This window comes from Triturus cristatus, chromosome 5_1 (genome assembly GCF_964204655.1).
Source record: "Triturus cristatus chromosome 5_1, aTriCri1.1, whole genome shotgun sequence".
NCBI classification, from domain to species: domain Eukaryota; kingdom Metazoa; phylum Chordata; class Amphibia; order Caudata; family Salamandridae; genus Triturus; species Triturus cristatus.
This window is the reverse complement of record NC_140587.1, coordinates 224590151-224615448: the sequence shown is the minus strand read 5'-3', so window position 1 is coordinate 224615448 and position 25298 is coordinate 224590151. Positions and strand designations below refer to the sequence as shown.

The 25298-nt window shown below is 42.1% G+C and overlaps 1 protein-coding gene across 1 annotated transcript in view; it reads right to left on the bottom strand.

Annotated features, from left to right (window-relative positions):
* COL22A1 (collagen type XXII alpha 1 chain) overlaps window positions 1-25298 on the bottom strand; it is a 1010593-nt gene that overhangs the window by 142259 nt on the left and 843036 nt on the right. The gene's annotated exons all lie outside the window — the stretch shown is intronic.

Below are 25298 nucleotides of genomic sequence, written 5' to 3'. Positions count from 1 at the left end.
CTGTAGGCATAGTTAGAAATTAGCATTTAAAAAACCTTTGAAATTCACTGAAAAAACCATAGGTTTCAGGCAAATTATAGTTAGGAATTAGCATTTAAAAATCCTTAGAAATTCACTGAAAAAACCATAGATTTCAGGAGCGTTATATTTAGCTGGACTTTTCACTCGTACAAAACCATTGAAATTCCCCTGTTATAGTTAGTTCTGCTAACTATAACTCACGCGCCCGCAATGCACTGCTGATGACGTCACGTATTACATCACTCATGACATGGTCAGTGACATCACTCATGACATCACTGATGACATCTTAAATGACATCACTGATGACATCATCCTTGTGATAGAGTTGCAGACCTCCTCTCACCCTAATATAACCTTTGATACACACATTCAAAAATAGAAACAAAAATTTTCAAAACAATGGACATACCAATACCACTTCCAACAACCTATTCAGTAATTCTAAGATCCACATATACATCCACTCATTCACCAACAGTCTTATACAGTCACTCATACATGTACTCACTCATCATATGTACTCATACACCTATACATCCTGTTACACAACACACTCATCCATAGTTACTCACACACATAGTCACTCATGGTAATAAATCAAACATCCATTTACTTGCATATACAGTTATACACACACCACCACACTTACTTCTACAGACACTTACACATACTTAGTCTTTTAAACAATAACTTATAGAAACACATACTTATTAATACAAGAACTCTTCCAATCTCTCACTCTCACATATACTCACTTATATACACCAATAGTCACATATACTAGTTTAAAACATATGTAGTTACTCATAAAGACACTATTGAGACAGTCATTCACTCACTAACACACCCATACACACACTCATCCACCCATACAGTCCTGCACACATGCTGTCTTCAACACATACAAACAGTGAGTCACTCATTCATGCATCTATGCACTATGTAATACCCCCCACCGAACCATACAGACACTCACACTCATACTGATACTCAAAAAACCAACTAATAACCTATATAGACACTCATGTAGCTACTCACCAACCCATGATGCCACTTATACACAAAGTGAGAGACTGATACAGATATTTACACATTTAAACATTACTCACTAAGCCATGTATTTACTAAGATACACGTAATCATTCAGTTATATAATCAGTTTTTCAAAAATAAATCATCCATTTAGACACTTATATACCCCTTTATTCTTCCATCGACCTTGAGATATACATATATAAAACATATTTAATTTTCAGAAAAACACACATTCACTGGATGATGTGATCGTGATAAAGCTGTAAAGCGAAACGCGTTGGTGTGGCGTGACCTTGCCCATTAAACCTTGCTGATTACACTCTTGCGCGTCCTGGTATTCTTTTGGATCACAAAAGCTGGTAACGAATATATATATATATATATATATATATATATTCACTGAAAAAACCATAGGTTTCACACATGTTATAGTTAGCTGTACATTTTACTGATAAAAAAACCAATGAAATTCCCCCGTTATAGTTACTGTAGGCAACTATAACTCACGCGACCGCAATCCTCTGCTGATGCTAATACTGTATTTAGACACTTATTTGCCCATGTCTTCTTCCATTAAATTTTAGCTATACATATATTACAAATATTTTTTTTTCATAAAGACACATGTCATCAGCAGAGGATTACGGTCGCGTGAGTTATAGTTGCCTACAGTAACTATAACGGGGGAATTTCATTGGTTTTTTATCAGTAAAATGTACAGCTAACTATAACATGTGTGAAACCTATGGTTTTTTCAGTGAATTTGCAAGGTTTTTTAAATGCTAATTCCTAACTATAACGTGTGTGAAACCTATGGTTTTTTCAGTGAATTTGTACGGTTTTTTAAATGCTAACTTACTTTGCGCCATTCGTGGCGTGCGCGCCCACTTAACGCAGTTCGTTCCGTGCGCGCGCGGTGCGCTTCGCGCACCGTGCGCGCACAGTGAGCACGCGGTGCACTTCGCGCACCGCGCGCCCACTTTACGCAGTTAGTGCCATGCACGCGCGGTGGTCACGCGGTGCGCTGCGCGCACCGCGTGCCCACATTATGCGAGATGGGCCATGTACGCACGATGCGCTTCGCGCACCGTGCGCACATGGGGGACATATTATGCGCATCGTTGTGAAATGTTTTGTTTATTAATTTCAATTATTTCATAAGCCATGCACAAATGGTGCCCTTCGGGCACCATTTGCACATGGGGTGGGGAGAGTGTGGATACTTTTTTTTTTTTTTTAATTTTTTACCGTACTCTGCGATTTTTCGAAAAAAAAAAAAACCTTGTGGGTTGTTTGGGGGCCCGTATATCATTGCTGGGTGATTATTATTTCAATATACTGCCCCTTTACCCATTTTTGGGCTTCATTTATGCTGCCCTACTCAGAGTGCGAGAGAGAAAATGGCGGCCGCCGCTTCCTGGTTTCGGCCGATTCGAATGTTTACTAAGATCTAAGAGCCAATCAGAATCGCGCTCGCGCACGTCACCGTACGCGTACGGTAAGCGCACCGTAAGCGCACCGTAAGCTGGCTCAGATATATATATTGATTTAAAGGCTATTTTCTCAGAATCTACTGAACAGATTTACACCAAACCTACAAAAGGCACTTCCTTGACCTGAGGACTACCTCTCTGCCAAATTTCAAGTAATTCTGTTCAGCCGTTCGGGCTGTAGCTGTGTCTAAAGGTCCTATGGAAAAATGCATGGGAAAAACGCGTTGTGGGACCTCCCTTTTATCTCAGCCCCCGCTTGAAGAAACCCCCCGAGACTTTCAGGGTAGGAGCGGAGCGTAACGCCCCACCTATTTTGAAAAATTTGCGAGGATTCGTCGACCGGCGCAAAAGTTAAAGAATGTTGCGGATTTCCTATGGAAACAGGGTCCTAACTATAACTACCTACTGGCGACCGCCAGTAGGTAATATATATTCATCCGAATCCTGTAATTTTGGGCAGTAATGATTCCCTGGCACAAACACCACAGTACCGCAACTCAAATCTTTGATCAGCGATTTATTTTGACATTTGTCTGGAATGATGACTATTTGCTATTAAGTCTGGGTGTGAATAGACTATATACGTGTATTCCCCATAATTTGGGAATAGACGCATGCAGACATTTTCTCAGAGGTGTCAGTGTCTTACCTTCTGCATACTGAAATGCTAATAGAAATAATCCATATCTTCTTTTTGTTTAACAAACAGGTATATAGACAAACCCAGGGCAGGGCGATGGGCACTTCCTTTGCCCCCAGTTTTGCAGGGTTGTACCTTGGCTGGTGGGAGAAGCAAGTGGTCTATAACATCAGACAATTGAATAGCCACGTCGCCCTCTGGGTTAGATACATTGACGACATCTTCTGCATTTGGAAGGGCACTCGGAATGAGGCCAACGATTTTATTGTTGCACTCAACGATAACTCATTAAATTTGATGTTTAGTAGCCACATTGATGACAAAACAATTGAGTTTTTCAACCTTAAGCTTACAGTTAAAAAGAATAAACTAGTCAGCCATCTATTTAGGAAAACAACAGCAGGGAATAGTCTGTTGAGAGCTGGTAGTTGTCATCCAATCTCACTGAGTCAAAGCATTCCGTATGGCGAATTATTATGAGCCAGAAGGAATGGCAGCACTGAGGAGGGATTCACCAATGAAAAGAATGGTTTATTGAGAGAGGGTGGGGTGTAGCAATAAGATCATTCAAAAAGCTATAGAGAAGGTTGCATTGTTAGATTGAAATGAGTTGCTTACCCCAAACATAAAGAAACCGAAGAACCAAAAATTTGATTAATTACGAGGTACCACAACCAAATATGGGAACTTAAGAAGAGCCTGACAAAATATTGGGAAGTTCTTAGAACAGACCCAGACTTGGCTATACCCATTGGTCTAAACCCAGGAATAACGTTCAGAAAAGCAAGATCGCTAAATGATACTCTCAGTCATTCCTTAGTAAGTCCTGAGAAAACCAAGAATGAGATCAAAGGCTTTTTTACACATAATCGCTGTAAAGCATGTAAGCACAGCAACAGCTGCAAAACAATCAAACTAGCGCAAGACAAAAACCTTACATGATTAACAAACAACTCACGTGTAATACCGAGTATGTTGTTTATGCTTTACAATGTCCATGCAAGAAGGCCTATATAGGAAGTACTATCCATAAGGCGAAAAAACGTGTACTTCAACATCTACGTGCCATCCGAAATGATGACAGACAATACCCAATTGCACATCATTTTAAAACCCACCACAATCAAAATTGTAATTTATTGTTCCCTTTGCTGCTCTCCAGAAAGAGTACCAGCTGGCGGAATCGGAAACTTTCCGCTACCTTCAAATCCGTCATGCGCTTACCTCCGCCATTGGCAGTGTTGGGGCATTGCCTGAGGCCTCCCCGCTGGAGGATCGCCTTCTCACTGACCCGCTGCCACGTAAAGTGGTCTCACTTACCTATCGCAAATTGATGAACAACAAACCCGACTCTCTGGTGCGCCTCCGGCAACTTTGGGAGACTGACTTAGGGTATCTTGATGACGACGACTGGCAGGAGGCCCTCTTCTTCCCCAGGGAAGTTGCCATCCCAATGCGCCTGCATCTTATACAGCTCAAAATCCTGCACAGAATATATTTATCAGCGCATACACTGGTCAGGATGGGCAGACACCAAGACCCTGGGCGCCTTAGGGGATGTGGTGGCGAAGGTACTTTCTTTCACACGATTTGGGAGTATCCACATCTCCAACCCTACTGGGCCAAAATTGTAGATACATTGGAGCGGGTGGGTGGGAAAACAATTGGATGCTCTGCTAGTCTTTGTTTACTAAATGTGTGGGGAGCCAAACACTTAACCCAAACGGAGCATACAAGGGCTTCCTTGGGGTTCGCTCTCGCCAAAAGGAACATCGCTCAGGGGTGGGAGTTGTTGAGATCCCCAAGATTTCAAAATGGGCCAGAGACTTGGACAATGCAATGATCGCCAAAAAAGAAGTTTTCAGACGTAGAGGTTGTCCTGGCAAATGGGATAGTAAGTAGGCGAAATGGAATGTGTCGCGGGGGGCCTTTGTGTGTCGCCTTCAATTGAACTGCAGAAACATGCCCTCGATGTTGATCGGCTCACTGTTTAAGGGGATTTGTAGCCATTATTGGATGCATGCACCGGCCTGCATGCCTCTATTGTTATTTCTCACTATTATGCTTTTCTGTGACTATCCATGGTACCATTGGTTTTGTTCAATAAAAAGAGAATTAAAAAAAAAATTGTGATTTATTGAAATTTGTGGTCCTCGACAGAATCCCAAATCGAGAGAGAGGGGCAATCAAACACTCGAATTAAGGCGATTGGAATCAAAGATAATCATTAAATATAATACCCTTCACCCAACAGGATTAAATATGGATGAAGAATTAGCTGTACATTTAGGCTGATCAATAAGCTGAAAATGCTAATCACTATTACCTTCCTTCTGTACAGATTTTTGCCTTTTTAATATACATGTGTGTTGTAAATTGGATTTTAATCAGTACTTTCTCTGTTGTTTTTTTTTTCAGATACAAGAATGCGGAAATGCAGAAGAGCTCTTATATCTTAAACCCTGTTGGGCCTTCTTTACCTTGTTCATAGAAATGTAGTCATTGTGAAATATTATTGATTTCAGCCTACTTGGCTTAATTATTATTTATTACCCACTGGGTTGAATTGACTGTATGCCACAATCGTTTGCTATGTTGATAATTTTTTGACTTCTTGGAGATTATGGAAGTTGACATAATTTGAATAATAAGTGGAAGGTAATTATTTATACCTCCGGTTTATGGTGGTTTAAAAGGCACGGATGTTTAATATTTTATGTAAAAGTCCATCCTAGATCCCCCTAGAATGCCCACTTGGGCAGTATTTTGATGTCGTAAATCTAAACTGAATGAGTTTTCATAGCAACACAATGCGACCCTGTTCTCACAGGGAAGCCCTTCATTATAAACACATGACCGGAATTATATTGTCTGCATTAATTATCAATTATATGGCTGACCAGAAAAATATGTCGCTTGAAATAACTTGCAGACATTTCAATGTATCCTTTATTGACAAACACTGAAACCGACAGAAGAAGTATTTTGTTAATGTCGATACCTATCATGAATGGGAAACACATGCTCTGTTTCTTTAAAATGAAACAGAAATGACGCATTTACCTAACCCATGATCAAGGAGTGAGGAAACACCGAAACATGTTGGGGATTGTTTGTTGCCAGTGCCAAAATAAATCGCTGAACAAAGATTTGAGTTGTGGTACTGTGGTGTTTGTGCCAGGGAATCCTTACTGGCCAAAACTACAGGATTCAGATGACATTGTGGAGGTTCGCTACCTCGCCGATAACTCCTCGTACAAGTAGGCTTGGCAGAAGCGACTGCTATTGGATGGGATATATATATATGACCACATGGAAGTGCACAGAATACAATATTCCTGTGTCCTCAGACACTGAATTCTCTCAAAAGCGGCTGACGAATGGGCTGGTATTAAAACAACGGGACTCTTGAATGAAATGCACAGCGGTGAAGCGCGATCTTTGAATATTTTTTCCTTTCCCATCAATGGATGGAAGTTTACATTAAAAGAACAACTGCCTGTTAGGTACAACAATACACAGTACTTACACTCAAAGATGGCGGCCAAAAAAGAACCCAAGAGGGACTGTTTCACAATACAGTCCTTCGTGCTGAAACTGTGCAGGAGGAGCCCCGGGTGGCTTTTAAAAGACATTGAAATGCCAACAATTCCTTTTTCACACAACAGCATTTGAGAAAGTCAGCCTTGACGAAACGCGTCATGTGATGTGAAATAAAGGATTCCAGACCCAGAGTGCTCCAGGTCTGTTCCTGAAAGCAGGGGCAATATGTTGGTTTATTTTCTCACGTGCATGCTATCTGCACGAAGGAAGCACCCGCCAAGCAAGGAGTTCAGCAGCACAGGTAGCAATTGTTTGGAGTTTGAAATGGTGCTGCCAGAACCGCCGCAACCGGGAGAACGATGTACCTGCCAATAATTGGTCCATCACCACATGGAAGTGCATAGAATACAATATTCCTGTGTCCTCAGACACTGAATTCTCTCAAAAGCGGCTGACGAATGGGCTGGTATTAAAACAACGGGACTCTTGAATGAAATGCACAGCGGTGAAGCGCGATCTTTGAATATTTTTTCCTTTCCCATCAATGGATGGAAGTTTACATTAAAAGAACAACTGTCTGTACAACAATACACAGTACTTACACTCAAAGATGGCGGCCAAAAAAGAACCCAAGAGGGACTGTTTCACAATACAGTCCTTCGTGCTGAAACTGTGCAGGAGGAGCCCCGGGTGGCTTTTAAAAGACATTGAAATGCCAACAATTCCTTTTTCACACAACAGCATTTGAGAAAGTCAGCCTTGACGAAACGCGTCATGTGATGTGAAATAAAGGATTCCAGACCCAGAGTGCTCCAGGTCTGTTCCTGAAAGCAGGGGCAATATGTTGGTATATATATATATATATATATATATATATATATATATATATATATATATATATATATATATATATATATATATATATATATATATTCACTGAAAAAACCATAGGTTTCACACATGTTATAGTTAGCGGAAATTTTACTGATAAAAAACCAGTGAAATTCCCCCGTTATAGTTAGTGCAGGCAACTATAACTCACGCGACCGCAATCTTCTGCTGATGACATATGTATTTGTAATATATGTATAGCTAAAAATGTATGGAAGAAGACATGGGCAAATAAGTGTCTAAATACAGTATTAGCATCAGCAGAAGATTGCGGTCGCGTGAGTTATAGTTGCCTGCACTAACTATAACGGGGGAATTTCACTGGTTTTTTATCAGTAAAATTTCCGCTAACTATAACATGTGTGAAACCTATGGTTTTTTCAGTGAATTTGCAAGGTTTTTTAAATGCTAATTCCTAACTATAACGTGTGTGAAACCTATGGTTTTTTCTGTGAATTTGTACGTTTTTTTAAATGCTAAGTTACTTTACGCCATTCGTGGCGTGCGCGCCCACTTAACGCAGTTCGTTCCGTGCGCGCACGGTGCGCTTCGCGCACCGTGCGTGCACAGTAAGCACGCGGTGCTTACTGTGCTTATAAGCCATGCACAAATGGTGCGCTTCGGGCACCATTTGCACACGGGGTGGAGAGAGTGTGGATAATTTTTTCTTTGATTATTTTTGTTGAAAATATTGTGGTTTTTTACACCTCTGATAAGCCCTGCACATTTGGTGGTCTGCGGCCACCAAAAGCACAGGGGGTGGGGAGAGTGTGGATAGTGTTTTTTTTTTTATATTTTTTACCGTACGGTAAGCGTAATCGGCGAAATTAGCGAAAAAATAAAAATGGCTTTTTTGGCCTTGGGGGGTCTTGGGGGACTCCCTCATCATGGCTATGTGTGTGTGAGCTGTCAAAACAGCTCCTTTACATGTGTATTGGTTTTAATTAAACAACCTAACTCTCAGTGCGAGAGAGAAAATGGCGGCCGCCGCTTCCTGGTTTCGGCCGATTCGAATGTTTACTAAGATCTAAGAGCCAATCAGAATCGCGCTCGCGCACGCCACCGTACGCGTACGGTAAGCTTACGGTAAGCGTACCGTAAGCTGGCTCAGATATATATATTGATTTAAAGGCTATTTTCTCAGAATCTACTGAACAGATTTACACCAAACCTACAAAAGGCACTTCCTTGACCTAGGGACTACCTCTCTGCCAAATTTCTAGTAATTCTGTTCAGCCGTTCGGGCTGTAGCCCTGTCTAAAGGTCCTATGGAAAAATGCATGGGAAAAACGCGTTTTGGGACCCCCCTTTTATCTCAGCCCCCGCTTGACGAATCCCCCCGAGACTTTCAGGGTAGGAGCGGAGCGTAGAGCCCCACCTATTTTGAGAAATTCGCGAGGATTCGTCGACCGGCGCCAAAGTTATTCAAAATAGAATGTTGCGGATTTCCTATGGAAAAGGGGTCCTAACTATAACTACCTACTGGCGACCGCCAGTAGGTAGCCATAAGGTCAAGGAAGTGCCTTTTGCAGGTCTTGTGTAAATCTGTTCAGTATTTCCTGAGAAAATAGCATTTAAAAGCATATATATATGTGGGCGGAGCCTAACCACACATCTCATCCTGAGATCTGATTGGCTGTCAGCACTTCATCCAAGAAGTGTTGGCAGCCATCTTGGGACCAATATACATGATAGCACCTCATTAAAAAGCATTGCAGTTAATAGAAGGTTTTAAGACTTTAGTTACATTATAAATCATTTGTTGATGGTACCATACTCATTTTAGGAATTGTGGTATGTTCTAAGGTGATTTCACCATGTGAAAAAGCCTTCTGCTGGGATATCATGATTGAGAGAAAAATATTTTCTCCTGCTTTTACCACAGAGGTTTGGAAGGTGATCTATAGGCTAAACTGAGAGCTTATTTTCTGTAAATTCACATTATCTTTCTCAGTCATGTGAGAATGAAGTCTGACATTCTCAGTAAAACATGTACATCCAACAAGGGCAGAGACTGTCAGTTGATTCCTTTGTGTTCTACTGCAGCTTCCCAGAGTGTTCCAAAGAACTACTAGAGCGCTAACAGTCCTACTTATGATAAACGTATGGCACACCTGAAGCCATCTTGCTTGGATTAAAGTGGTAACTCTTAAAACATTTAATTTAAAAAGGAACAAAATGAGGGGGTTCATTTTTCCATAAAAAGTATGATTAGTGCTGCAGAAAGAAAAATTAGGGCACATTTTGAGTGACTTCTCAAATCCTCTTCTATTTCATTAAAAAATTCTGACATGCAGACTGAAACATGCACTTTCAATACCAGCAGCAGTTTTCCCTGGTGAGCAGTAGCTTTACTACAGTGATCTAATGAGCAAAAAGAGTGCTAACATTCTGAATTTATGGCAAATGTGTGACACATCTGAATGCCTTCTTGATGGAATCAAAGTAAAAAACTGAAAGTATTTCCTACTGAGGAGACTGCAGTAAATGAGGAAATTAGGAAACTTCATAACAAATACGTCTCCCAATATGGCCACCAGAGACAAAAGAGCCCAAATGTAGCCCAAATATCACCCAGATGTAGCCCAAGTATAGCCCAATGACAGAATGTCCCAGAATGTTCTTAAAAACAACTAGAGCGCTTACTGTCTTCATTATGACAAAAGTATGGCACACCTGAAGCCATCTTGATTGGAATAAACTGGTATCACTTAAAACATTTAATTTAAAAAGGAACACAATGAGGAGGTTCATTTTGCCATAGAAATTATGATTAATGCTGAAGAAAGAAAAGGAGGGCACATTTTGAGTGACTTCTCAAATCCTCTTCTATTTCATTAAAAAATTCTGACATGCAGACTGAAACATGCACTTTTAATACCAGGAGCAGACTTCCATGGTGCAGTAGTTTTACTACAGTGATCTAATGAGCAACTAGAGTGCTAACATTCAGAATTTATGGCAAATGTGTGACATATCTGAATACCTTCATGATGGAATCAAAGTAAAAAACTGAAAGCATTTCCTACTGAGGAGACTGCAGTACATGAGGAAATTAGGAAACTTCATAACAAATAAATCTCCCAAGATGGCCACCGGAGACAAAAGAGCCCAAATGTAGCCCAAAATCACCCAGATGTAGCCCAAATATAGCCCAATGACAGAAGTGTGCAAAACACTTATTATTTTGTGTTTTTGCAGTGTTATATAGTGCAGACTTGTCAGGTATTGGAGTGCTTTACATGAGCATTGGTTACATCACACAAGAACAAATTCATTTTGGTTGTAGACATGGGGAGACTAAGTGATTTGACCAGAATCACAGAATGTCGAGCTGAAGCAGAAACTTCAACCTGGTTCCCCAGTTGCAAAGTCTGCAGTTCTGGAAGTAACACCACATCCTCTCCCCTAAGTGCAACATTTAATCAAGTGGTCAACTGGATAAAAAAACATAAAGATAACAAATAATTTAAAAGTGCTTTGTCGCTATTTGAAAACTCAGAAAATATGTCCTTATTTTAGTCTTTTAGAGCACTAACCATAATTTTGATGCCAATAAGACCCTCTCATATATGTAATTTCTAAAGGAAATGCTCTAGGTATTACAGTTTTGATTACATCAAGATGATGTCAGGCGTTCCACACTTTTGTAATAAATATAGAATGTTAGCAATCTAGTTGTTCATTAGGATACTGTTGAGAGGCAGAGGCCAGGGGCACGGACTCTGAAAATTGAAGGCAGGTAGGAGGGTGCAAAGGCAACAATTTAACCACACTGAGCAGGCAGGAAGGGCCGTGGAAGCACAACAGACTATGGAGGGCAGTGGAAAGGGGGGCAGGGGCAACAAACCAACAATACAGGACTTGCAAGAGAGGCTGTTGGAGGGAAGATCTATTACGGGTCAAGGAAGCTAGGGGCGGTCCCCAGATCCCCGGGAGCCACCACAGAACTGAGCAGGAGAGTGAGTCAGGGACAAAAGGGGCACCTTAATTTGAGCCGGGGTGCCTAGGAACGCTTGCTCCAAAAATGAAGAAAACAGACATATGAGACAAGGAATTGGAGGCAGAATACAATGGCAGTTTAATGAGAAGATGCAACTTCAAAGAAACCGCAGAATAGAGACATAAAGTACAAAATACAGAATCCAGATAATCATACAGCTGTCATAATATTCTCTGTATCTCAATTAATGTACTGACAGAGAGAGAGAGAAAACACATCTATAAATGCATCATGGGAAACAAGTTACACCAAGGAAAATGTTACCTAGGAACACTCACGTTTACTCTTAGAGCAAGCATTCCTGCAATTACACTAAAAAATCTTTTAAATGCAAAAGTAAAGAGAACAATGGTTAAACATAACATGACATTTCATATAGGTAAAATAGAATAAGATACTTCAAGCAAAGCAGAGCAAGACATTTTAAGCAAAGGAAGACAAGAGCTCCCAGCTCTTGGGGAAAACCTGCACTGCCTGTTAACCTACATACAGACGGCGAGGTAGTCCGTCGATATCTGTGGGTGCTCCCTTTTTATATCATTTTGTGGGCTCCTTTGCACGCTACATCTACCTACGTATGCTACCCAAAAGCTTCGTCTGCAGATTTTACCAGACATTTCGTCATTTACCCACTTAATGCTGACAATGGACTGGGTGAAAAGGTCAGTCTCTCAGGCCAATCGCTTATCGTAAGTTCCATAGAGCAAGCAGAAAATAATGGGTATTGTACGGGAATTCAATATATTCATGTATAAAATCTCCTCAGTTCTCCTAACTTGACGCTCTGCGGTTGCCACTTCCTTAAAAGCGGGAAACCTGCCCAGGAAGCAAGTACCAGTCCAGGATGCAGCCTACTGTATGTCGACAGCTTCAGGGGGATGTTGAACTTTGATACCGAGCACGGAGCACTCGGGTAGGGTGGGGGCTACTAGTTTGGATCAGAAGGCCTCGCAGACCTGCCTTCAGACTGCTATACACTAAAATTGCAGAGCTATGGTCAATTTAACAAAGAGGCCTACATATTGAACAGAAGGGCCTACACAGGGGTTTTATGCTGGCTGAGTGGTAAGGATGTCTCAGGATAATTATATAGCAACACAGGACCCGCTGGTCAATTTAATACGGCCTACAAATGCAGCTGGCAGGGCAAGGACAAGGGTCTCATACTTCAGGTGTGGACAGAACGGGCCAGGGGCCCCCTGTGATACAAAATCTACCCTCCTTCAAGGCTGTGGCAATGTAATAGACCATTGTGGGCAGAAGGAAGAGGCAATGGTAGTAAAACCATACATGCCAACAGACCCGATTCAGCCAGGAAACGTCCAATGTTTTTAAGCTCAAATGGGCTTTATTTGATCTGTCTCCTGTCTACAATATCCTCTTTTTCAATGTAACTCAAAGGGGAAAATCAATACCCCAGTTTTTTTTCAAAATCTCCCTCTTACCAAGTTCAAAATGTTCGCAAGTATGGTACATTGGATCATGGAAGGAAATGGGATAGGGACATGGACTTGGATAACAGAGGACAGGAGGGACATAGAGAGGTGCACCAAACTGACCCTGCAGGGCAGGCATCAGGGTTTGCAGCAGCACAATACACCACACAGGGCATGCAGGACGGGAGTGCAGCACAACAATCCATAGAAAGCAAGAGGGAGGGGACAGGACCATGCACATGGACAACAGAGAACAGAGGGGCAAGAGGCAATGGTAGCTAGCTGACCATAATGGACAGACAGGAGAGAAAGCTGCAGCATAACAGACCATAAAGGGCAGGAGGGACGGATCAGGGGCATTACAATGGAACAGACAAGCCAGGAGGGAGGGAGTAGGGCTGGGGGCAAGGGGGCAGGGCAGGAGCAGCAAGATAGCCATGGAGGTCAGGCAGGATGGGCACTAGAAGCAAGACACACCATGAAGAGCAACAGTGAGACTGTGATGGCATACACACAGACCATGGAGGGAAGGTGGGAGGGGGTCAGGGGCAGCTAACTGACCACACAGGGAAGGTGGGAGGGGCCATGGCAGCACAGAAGACCATGCATGGCAAGTGGGAGGGTTAGTGGCAGCACAATGGCTATGATGGGCAAGAAGGAGGGTGGAGGGGCATGCACAAAGGGCGATGGAGGATAGAAGGGAGGGTCAGGACCTGTGCACAGACAAGAAAGTTCAGGGGAAGGGACCTCACAACAGACCACACGGGGCAGGCAGGAGGAGCAGTTGCAGCACAACAGACCAGGGAGGGCAGAAGGGTGTGGCAGTACAATGGACCATGTAGGACAGGAGGAAGAGGATAGGGGCATGGCATGTGGACAGGCAGGGTGGAGGTGGCAGGGACAGGTTACAGTCATCTGACAATGCTAGGCAGGTGGGAGGGGAGTGGCAGCTCAACAGAACACTCAGAGTAGATAGGAGTGGCAGGTCCATGGGACATGGTGGGCAAAAAGGATGGAGCAGGGGCATGCACAAAGACATCGGAGGGCAGGGGGAAGGAGAATAGGGGCAGCAAGCTAAGCACAAAGTTTAAGCAGGAGGTCAATGATGGGGCATAGAATTGGGCAATGGAGGGCAGGAGGAGTGGACTAAATTGAGGGCAGTGGCAGCACATCAGACCATGCATGGCAGGAGGGAGGAGGCTAGTCCATGGATTCACACAACAGAGGATAGGGAGGAAGGGGATGGGGCAGCAAGCTAACTGTTCAGAGAAGGCGGGTATTAGGAACTTTATTGTTTTTAAAACATTGTGTCTGTGCGAACTACTTAAAATATGAACAAGTATGCAGCATAATCTCACTTTTATTCAGGAAGAAGAGGACGTTTGTGACTGTGACTCCGGGCTCACTTGGCAGAAACACCCCCTGACCCTCCACCCCCTATCGCAAAATGTAATGCCCGTGAAAAGGGTAGGTGAACACAGTGTTATATAGAACATAGTCCTGAGAGCACGATTGAAAATGAAAACTAGATATAGTGTATGGTATAAACTATGCACCAAAAAGTGTGATATAAGATGAACCGGGCGTGAAATATAATATGCAATACATTGTGCGCAATGACAGATTCATTGGAGAGCGCGAGATAGCACAGGCACTAGCGCGTGCTATGCGATATGCGCCTTGGAGTGTAATATGCACAGGGCAGTGTTGTGTAACCTAACTAGTCTCTAAAGTTGTAATATAAAATATGTGCTGGGGAGTGTAACGTTGCATATGCACTGTGACAAAGATATGGATCCCAGATTGTAATATGTATGGCATAGCACTGTGCGTTATAACATAGGCATCGAGAAAGGCACGTTAGATGGGGCAATATAACCCGTGCGAAGACAAGTGTGGCATGACATATTCACGGGGTGGTGTTACAGTGCACATGGGCTAGAGAGTGTCATAGCATATGCACTAGCTAGTGGAATACAACACAGAGGTGTGTGGCACTCGGCAGGCAATGGTGGGTGTAACACAGCATTGGGCTCTGTCAGGAGCACGCTGTGACTCTCAAGTGATGTTCGTCCCCTTTCCAGAGAGTAAAATAAAAAGTATTACACATCCAGCAGTGGATGTGTGTTTTATTAACCGTGAGGGGGGTTTCTTGCATAGTTTTGGTCGAATTTTTGTCGAATCCCCTTTGAATGGCTTGGTGTGCATGTGTATTAAATGTGCCCGTCAATAGCTACCCATGTTTGTATAAATAAACGACAAGGGTGTCTACCAGGATTAGGCACGGTAGGGCATCAGACATGTCAGAGCTTCACTAGTGGTGTAAATACATTCCACGTGGATTCATTGCATGCATAGTCGCCTTTTAATGAATATCACGCAAATCGTCATGGTGATAGGTACGTACGGTTTGTCCAGCATGTCCTAGGTGTGTCTATAAATATATATTTTTTAAAAATAATAAAAAACAGTGGCCGGCCCTGGGGATTGGGGTCAAAAAAATATAATTAGGAGACTGGCCCTGGGGGATGGGGTCATCAGGGCCAATAAATTAGAATAAGAAGGGGAACCAAACAGCCCCCCTTCTTAAAAAACTAAAATAAATAAAAGACTGGCATCGTGCCGGAGGCCATGCCCCCTCCGTGCAGCACTCTGCAAACGCGCCCCCAACAGGCATCTCCAGTATGCGCCAGGGAGCTGCGCTGCAGCCAGGTGTTCTGAGCCCAAGCCCCTTTTTACACCTCTCTGCAACGCAGCTCTGTGGCGCTTACTGGAGGTACCTAGTGGTCTAGTTTGACCCTAGGGACCCTTAGGATTCAAGGGGACTTAATCTCTCAACTTAGAACAGCCACAGGGCGCGTTTACACAGTGGTGAAGGGAGGGGACGGGGCCTGAGGTGACGTGTGCAAACACGCACTATGGCACGTTTTAAATTGGGGATATAATTTCCCTTCATTACTGAGGGCCCCTGGGGGCTAACTAGCCCACCAAGTGCTTCCAGTAAGCGCCACTGAGCTGCATTGCAGAGAGGTGGTCCAGGCCGTGCCACTTTTTACACCTCTCTGCAACGCAGCTCTGTGGCACTTACTGGAGGTACCTAGTGGGCTAGTTGGACCCTAGGGACCCTCAGGATTCAAATGAACTTAATCTCCCAACTAAAAATGGACACAGGGCGTGTTTACACAGTGGTGAATGGAGGGGACGGGGCCTGAGTTAACGTGTGCAAAAACGCCCTGTGGCCTGTTTTAAGAGGTAGTTTTAATCTCCATGCCCTATTATATACTAGGGGCTTACAGAGGAGGTCATGCTAATCACAGGGGGACCCCAACGCATAATGTTCCCTAGTGTATGTAGGTGTTTTCACTGTATTCTAAGTGTCTTTTAACATAGCACTGGCTCTAGGACTGGTTAGTCAGACTCAGTTACCACCAGTATCCGTCTGAAAAAGTTGAGGGTACAGGATGATTTTGCAACAAGACTTCTTTCTGCTCTTCTTTTTGTTCTTTCTGCACGTTATCCTTCTTCCTGCACTTATCTTCGTATTTGAGGACTTCTGTTGCTTCTTTCTGCACTTCTTTTGTTTCTTTCTGTGCATTTTTTCTTCTTTCTTCACATGTCCTATCTCTGTAGGCATAGTTAGAAATTAGCATTTAAAAAACCTTTGAAATTCACAGAAAAAAACCATAGGTTTCAGGCACGTTATAGTTAGGAATTAGCATTTAAAAAACCTCAGAAATTCACTGAAAAATCCATAGGTTTCAGGGGTGTTATAGTTAGCTGGACTTTTCACTTGTACAAAACCATTGAAATTCCCCCGTTATAGTTAGTTCAGCTAACTATAACTCGCGCGCCCGCAATGCACTGCTGATGACGTCACGTATTACATCACTCATGACATGGTCAGTGACATCACTCATGACATCACTGATGATATCACTGATGACATCACTGATGACATCATCCTTGTGATAGAGTGGCAGACCTCCTCTCACCCTAATATAACCTTTGATACACACATTCAAAAATAGAGACTAAAATTTTCAAAACAATGGACATACCAATACCAGTTACAACAACCTCTTCAGTAATTCTAAGATCCACATACACATCCACTCATTCACCAACAGTCCTATACAGTCACTCATACATGTACTCACTCATCATATGTACTCATACACCTATACATCCTGTTACACAATGCCACTCATCCATAGAGTTACTCACACACACAGTCACTCATGCTAATAAAGAATCAAACATACATTTACTTGCATATACAGTTATACACACACCACCATACTTACTTCTACGGAAACTTACACATACTTATTCTTTTAAACAATCACATATAGAAACACATACTTATTCATACAGGAACTCTTTCAATCTCTCACTCTCACATATACTCACATATATACACCAATAGTCACATATACTAGTTTAAAACATATGTAGTTACTCATAAAGACACTATTGAGACAGTCATTCACTCACTAACACACCCATACACACACTCATCCACCCATACAGTCCTGCACACATGCTGTGTTCAACACATACAAACAGTGAGTCACTCATTCATGCACCTATGCACTACGTAATACCCCCCACCGAACCATGCAGACACTCAGACTGATACTCAAAAAACCAACTAATAACCTATATAGACACCCATGTAGCTACTCACCAACCCATGCAGCCACTTATACACAAAGTGAGAGACTGATACAGATATTTACATATTTAAACATTACTCACTAAGCCATGTATTCACTATGATACACTTAATCAGTCAGTTACACAATCAATTTTTCAAAAACAAATCATCCATTTAGACACTTATATACCCATTTATTCTTCCATCGACCTTGAGATATACATATATAAAACATATTTAATTTTCAGAAAAACACACATTCACTGGATGATGTCATCAGTGATGTCATCAGTGATGTCATTTGAGATGTCATCAGTGATGTCATGAGTGATGTCACTGACCATGTCATGAGTGATGTAATATGTGACGTCATCAGCAGTGCATTGCGGGCGCGCGAGTTATAGTTAGCTGAACTAACTATAACGGGGAATTTCAATGGTTTTGTACAAGTGAAAAGTCCAGCTAACTATAACACCCCTGAAACCTATGGTTTTTTCAGTGAATATATATATATATATATATATACACCGAAAAAAACATAGGTTTCAGGGACTTGATAGTTGGACATTAAGCTCATATAAAACCAGAGAAATTCGCCATTTGAGATGTCATCAGTGATGTCATGAGTGATGTCACTGACCATGTCATGAGTGATGTAATATGTGACGTCATCACCAGTGCATTGTGGGCGCGCGAGTTATAGTTAGCTCAACTAACTATAATGGGTGAATTTCTCTGGTTTTATATGAGTCCAATGTCCAACTAACTATAACGTCCCTGAAACCTATGGTTTTTTCAGTGAATATATATATATATATATGCATGAAAGTGCCATTTTTGAGAGAGCTCTCTCGGTTTTAAAGATTTAAGATTTTTACATTTCCCAGTGCAGTTTGTGAATAATTGGGTTGTGGACTATATATGTGTTCACTCCTGCTCTGCGGCTTTCTCCAGCCATGTTAGCACCAAATAAAAACAACATACTAAAATAACTATAGAGTGTTCTTTCTAGTAATCTTCATTGCGCTGAATCCTCCTTCCTCGCCTTTGTCTGTAATACTTTCCCTCTCATGGGTGTTTCCATCTGTGATCACTGGTGCTCGGGTTATGACAATGGAAGTGGTGAGGTTGGGTCTCATTATAAAGTGCTTTCCACTGTGGAGCAGGAGGCCACTCAATGTCAAACATTGCATTAGAAAAGTAGAAAGAAAGTAAAGAATGCCTGCTGTTTATTACGATTTCTGCTTAATAACCCACGCACTTTTGCTAACTTAACTGCCTCAATACAATCAAATTAGAGCCTTCACTATCCCCATAAAGGGTCATAATAGGGATGTTGCTTTTAAGCTGCAATCACAGTGCTGCTGAAGTAGGAGCTATGTTTTGTTTATTCATTCTTTATTCTGCTCAGCATGCCCTGGAGGACTATTATACAAAGAGGGGTGATATCAGCCCAGTACATTAATTAGAACATGTTTCATCCCTGGAGGGTAAGCTGTAAAACTATCCTCCCAGCATTCTTATGCTATCTTACATCCAATTAATCTCCCACTGGCTGCCTCTACCCTGGTCTCTCTCCCTTATTAAAATGCAGCAGGGATCATCCTTGATTTTATATTCTGAGCAGCAATGTGGCTTTGCACCCATTACCTGTGGAATAACAGTATATTCTGTTAGCATCATCCTGCCAATGCATATTTAGCAACACCAATGCATATTATTGAATGATAACAACGTTTGAACCTCACTTGTTTGTTCTGCAGATTTGAAAATCGCATAATATTGCAGCGATTGGGATGGATATAGTTTAATAAAACACAAACAGTCATCCTAGTGAATAGACAACTTTTTCATAAAGTAGTGAAGATTTTTTTTTGAGGGGGGAGGTTTATGATAGAACTCAGTATAGATCAGTGGCAGCTCACCGAGGGACTTCTGTGGGGCGGGGTAGGGCAGGGCGGGGGGGTTAGTGGAGTCTGACATACGACGGACAAATCGCGTTGTTGGGCTGGCAGCAGGTGGGAGCGAAGGAACCCAGCTTCCTACCTCGCCGCCATCTTGGCAATGCCCCAAGAAGAGCACTTTAGATCATTGGTTTATGGTGAAAGAAAAACATGCTGATAAACATTTTTAAGTTTGATATGCTGACTTGTTACTTGGCCTTATTAATTTCTGTTCCCAGTTTTAATCATTTTTTGACACAGCACAGAAACCAGATTCAGTGCAATGGGATGCGCTAGGGGGAAACACATCGCTGATCCATATCTCTTAAGTTTGGCCTGCTACTGCTATCATACCATGCTCTGGTGCTCCAAAAGGTTGCCATGTGTAAAACAGAGCGTTGCAGAGATCATTGTTCACTGTCTAGCATAGGATTTGTACTGGAAGCATACCCCTCCAGTGCAAATTCCTATGTCTAGAAAAACTTAGAAGGATACTACATGCTGGATGTGTGCTGCGCGTGGATTTTTTTAAATTAAGAAATGAAAATATTTCTCATTACTAGCACCTGTTTCAAGTAAACATTAGGTGACACAATGTCTGATAGGCTGTTCAGTCTATTTTAGTAGATTGGGATGTGTGCCAAAACCTACGGATGTTTGAGCTTGTAACCCCCTAGTAAGGTGACATTGATGCAAAGCAGAGAAAAGGGCAGCTTTTTATCAAAAAAATTATTTTGGTGCGGAAAGTAAATACCATGCACAAATTTGCAGTGCTTTGCAATCGTGCAGGGACTTAGAAATCTAGACCAAGCGATTTTGTCATGATTCCCTTATGGGCCAACTCTTTCACCCCTTTCTTCCTTCATCTAAATGGTCTTGTAGGCTGCTCTTATGCATCACATCAGAATGGGTAATGTGCTATGTCTTTCCAAACATGTAGCCCCCAACTCTCCATGTCTCCCAAAGTATTTGTAAGATACTTTTAATGATTAGTGTTAATGCCTCTAGAGGGTCACTCTATTGAATTGTTGTAGGAGATCAACTAAGGCATATACGCATTTGTATCTACTCTCACTTTTTTCACTTTCAATAAACTTTATTCGACAAAAAATGTCATAAAAGCAACACATATATACAAATACATTATACATGTTAAAAAAACAGTTATATAAATAGTTAAAAACCTTTATCACCATGTTTAAAAATTAATTAAACTGCATACAAAAAGTACTTTTGAGAATAAAATGTAGGGGATAGATCACCTTGCATCACTAATTTCATTACAGACAACTCCTATACGACTTTTATCTTACTGATCAACTTCTTTTAATCGAATAAGCCATGCCCATTTTAAGAATTTTGCCATGGCTATTGCTATTAGGAGGCTAGGGTCTGTACACAGTATTCTCAATGCCTCCTCATGTTTCCGAAATCTGATTGTACGACAGGTAGGTTTTATCCATTTGTTTCTTGGGGCAACATATAAGGGACAAAAGAACAAAAAATGACTCAAACATTCTATCTTGTCTTTACATGCCCACCTTGAGGTAAATGCCCTTATTGGTAAACAACCTATCCTAAATTGGAAATAGAGTTTACGATCCAATGGTTTTTCAATTGCATCCCAATACATTTCCAGCGCAGGAAGGGGCTTAAATTGAAGGAAACGCCCTGCGAGATGGGAAGAAGCATTAGCAGCGCATTTTTCTGAAGTAATCATCTCCCAATATATCCTCTTCATTTCTATTTTAGAGGGAAAGACAGCATTTGTGGGATCTTCCCATAAGTCCATCAGTCCCATTTTCCCTAGAAGGATCCTTATTGAGTTTAGCCAACTGATTTTGTGAAAGTGGTCCTTCTCTATAAGGTCCTTGAGTCCCTTAGCATAATGATGTAGTTCCTCGGTTATCCAAAGTCTGCGCCAATATAATATTGGGCGCAGCATGGCTAGATCTTGGACTGATCTTTTACCAAGATCCCAAAACAGAGGAACTAAAGGAGTACTACGAGGTACATACGTAGCTTTCCTCAGGAACTCATTTTCTAGTGCCGTCAACTGATTAACGTTTGTGAACCCCCACAATTCTGCACCGTATAGGACGGAGCCTAAGACTTTCATCCCATAGATCTCAAGTAATGGTCTAATTGGTTTTGTAAAAGATTACTTATATCTTTTAAGTAAAATGCCCGCCTGTTGTTTGTGCCTTAGTATCATCATTTCTAACTGGGCATTCCAACACATATCATTCTGTAAGTTAACCCCAAGATACATAAAAGCTTCAACCTGTTCTAGAGGGTTATTGTTCATATATAGCCTTCCCTTAAACCGTTTTACTGACTTGTGACGTTTGGGTTCAGAAAAGACCATAAATTTTGTTTTTGCGCAGTTTATTTCTAAACCACACATATCACAAAAGTCAGTAAAACGCTGGAGCGCTCTTTGAAGACCACTTGGAGTCTTTGAAATTATTAGTGTATCGTCCGCGAACATAAGGATCGGGACGCGTTCTCCAGCGATCATGGGGGCATCAGTTGGGACCAGGGAAAGATATTTTGCTTGTTAGTGATTTGCATTAGTATTATAATTAGTCGTAATAGCAGTAGTCATAGTAGGTTCAGTATTATTATTTTAGTATAATAATTAGCTTGTATGGAGGGCTTGAACCCCATGAACTTAAATTATTTTAAACGGTGCTCTTTACTCCTTCAAAGGTTCTACAGAGAGAGCATTTAATCAAAATTAGACAAATATTTTCAGCACTACATATAAAAGATAATATCCTTCCTTAACGAAACTGAATGGCATTAGGTCAAATGTTGTAATTAAATAGTTAACTGTGTAATAATCAAGTTTAAAAACCCTACAGTTTGGAATCAAAAAGATTGAAATAACAATTATCTCCCCAAAAAATTGAAAATAATAAGGTCGGGGGGTTTGAACTGGTGGAGTTTCACTCGGCGGACTTCCTTGGAGTTACATGAAAACTCTGGGAGTTTCTGCAGAGTTCGTTGAATGAGTGGAAATCGGCACTTCACGCTGCTCTGGCTTATTGTTAGCGCTTGTCTTGCACTACAAAACCAGAGCAAACGGCGCCACACAGCACACCAGTGGTTGCTGCATCTTTGCAGCAGCTTGAGTAGATTTTCTACTTGAATGGCAGCCTTCTCTCCACAAGTGATAGCGACCGCCAGCAACAGCATGCGTTGAAACATTTTGCAGGAGGCCCGCCTAGCACCCAAAAATCGCTATAGGGGACACCAAATCTCGCTCACGCTCACCAACTGACTGTTGAGCTAGTCACACTTGAAAAAAAACTCGGCCATGAGTAATGTGGAGTGGCCAAAACTCTGCCAACTCCGCCGGCATAGCATAATATATTGCCCATCCTTAATAATAAGCAATTTAAAATGAAGCTTTTTAGTATGATTTGTTTCGGTCATGGATAAAACATGGCCATGGTTAAGTTTAGGGTAGGATATGAGTGAGGGCAAATGTCATGATTAGGGTAAGTTTTAAGATTGAGTGATAGAGTAGGGGTTTATCTTTGGGCTAAGTTTTGGTTTTGCCACAAGTGCTAGGGTTATCAATAGCATTAGGATGAAGGAAGCGAGGGGTTAAAATAATTGCTAGGGGCAGAATTAGAGATAGGCCAGAGTTATGTGATACAATTAGTGTTATGGTTAGGAGCTATGGGTTACTGAAGTATAGATTGTGGGTCCATTGTCGACATCTGCTAAGTTAGCATGAGCTTCACTGCCATGCGGCAGCTGTTGCGCACGACACCACATGCGTTTATTTTGCAACACTTTATTTGTGCCCTTTTCACATGAGGACTGTCTGCTTTTCATGTTCTCTACTGAGCTCTGAGGTTTAGTCTGCACACGATGTACAAGATCGATCAACAATGCCCCTTGTTATTCTGTTCTGGTCAGTCCCTCACACCTAGACATAACATGACACACACAGCTGCACCACTGGAAATTGTATGCTTTAACATTGCAAGCTACGCATGTTGTTCACACACTTGGAGAGACGCCTTTCCAGAGAGAAGAGCTGTGCTTGTCCTGAGATGTAAACCTTTCATCTAGGCCTTGAGGTATTGAAACTATTTCTTACCCCGGGGAGGGTGGTTAGGTATTGTAGCCCTTTTCCACTGTCTTTATAAAATGATATCCCTGTTTATATTCTATGGAATTGTGAGAATGCTGACTATATTGCGATTATGCATTTTGCTGCTAGTAATGGCACGTGTACTGTACCATAGAGCACGTTAGTTTAAATAAACATTTTAAACTATACTGTGACTCTGATTACTCGCATTGTGGACAGGTGTGAGTGAGTGAGCGAAAGAGTTGTCTGGCTCATGCAATTCCTGAGAGAGTCGGGAGTGTCGTGTTCTGGGTTGTCTAATCATTAGTAGCTTTGCTGTTAGTCGGAATACGAATGAGACACTACAGCTAGTTGGTTTGGGATTTTGGGTACTAATGTGGTAGGTTGGTACACCCCTATTCACTGAGGTCCTGTTTTCCTGCGCATAGTTCTGTATATGTGTAGAATCCCTGCAACATTAGTATTAGGATGCTTACCGCTAGGGGCGGCCTATATTATTAGCAGTAAGGGTGGCGGTCGTGGCACAAATGCACACATAGACACTCACACACAAACATGCATTCACACATGCACACACACATTCATTCACAACACTAACTTCCATGTTTCATGACCATACACACGCACTAAACATTAAAAAAAAAAAGCATACACACTGCGCAGCACTTCCTTGGAGATCCCATAAGGGTTAGGACTGTTGCCTTCCCTCACTGGCTGACCTGAAGTGCAAAGGGCTGAGTGTCAATCACTGACACCTCGTCACAGAGTGGGGTGGGTTCAGCAGTCTTACTGACCCTATCCCACTCTGTGATGAGTGAGAGACTGCTTCCGTCCCTCATTGGCTGGTCTAAGGTCAGCCAATGAGGGAAGGCAGAAGCCCGAAGCCTCGGAGGTCCAAGGAGGGTTGGGACTGCTGCCTTCCCTCGTTGACTGGCCTTAGATCAGCCAATTAGGGAAGGCAGCAGTCCCTTACTCATCACTGAGTGGGATAGGGTCAGTGAGACTGCTGACCCTACCCCACTCTCTGATGTGGTGTCAGTGATTGACACTCAGCCCTGGGCATTTCAGGGTTTAAAACTGAAGAGCCCAGGTCCGGGGCAGTCAGTGACGTTCCCCCTCATCACAAGGGGGAGGTCCTCGAGGTGCTTTGAAAAAAGCAAGGGTATGCAGTTCTTAAAGGGAAGGGGGAAGAGGAGGGAAGAGGGATTTATATATTAATACCAGGTGTTTGTAAGGAGAAGAAAATGTGGAAATAGAATACCTCCAATTAGGAGCAAGAGCCATTACACACCCCGAAGGGTGTCATGCTTCATCATCGGGCAGCTCCTTGTTGGGCCGGTGCTGCAATGGGCCCCGCAGGAGGGCTCTTTGCCGGAGCTCCTCTCTGGTTGCCAACGTGAAGTTAAAAAGTAGTGGTAGGTTGTATGTGTGGTGAGTAGAGATGGGAAAAGGTGAGTGTGCTTTAAAAATAGCTACCGGAAGCCAAAAAATAATTTTATTCGCTAGGTTCCTGTGCTATGAG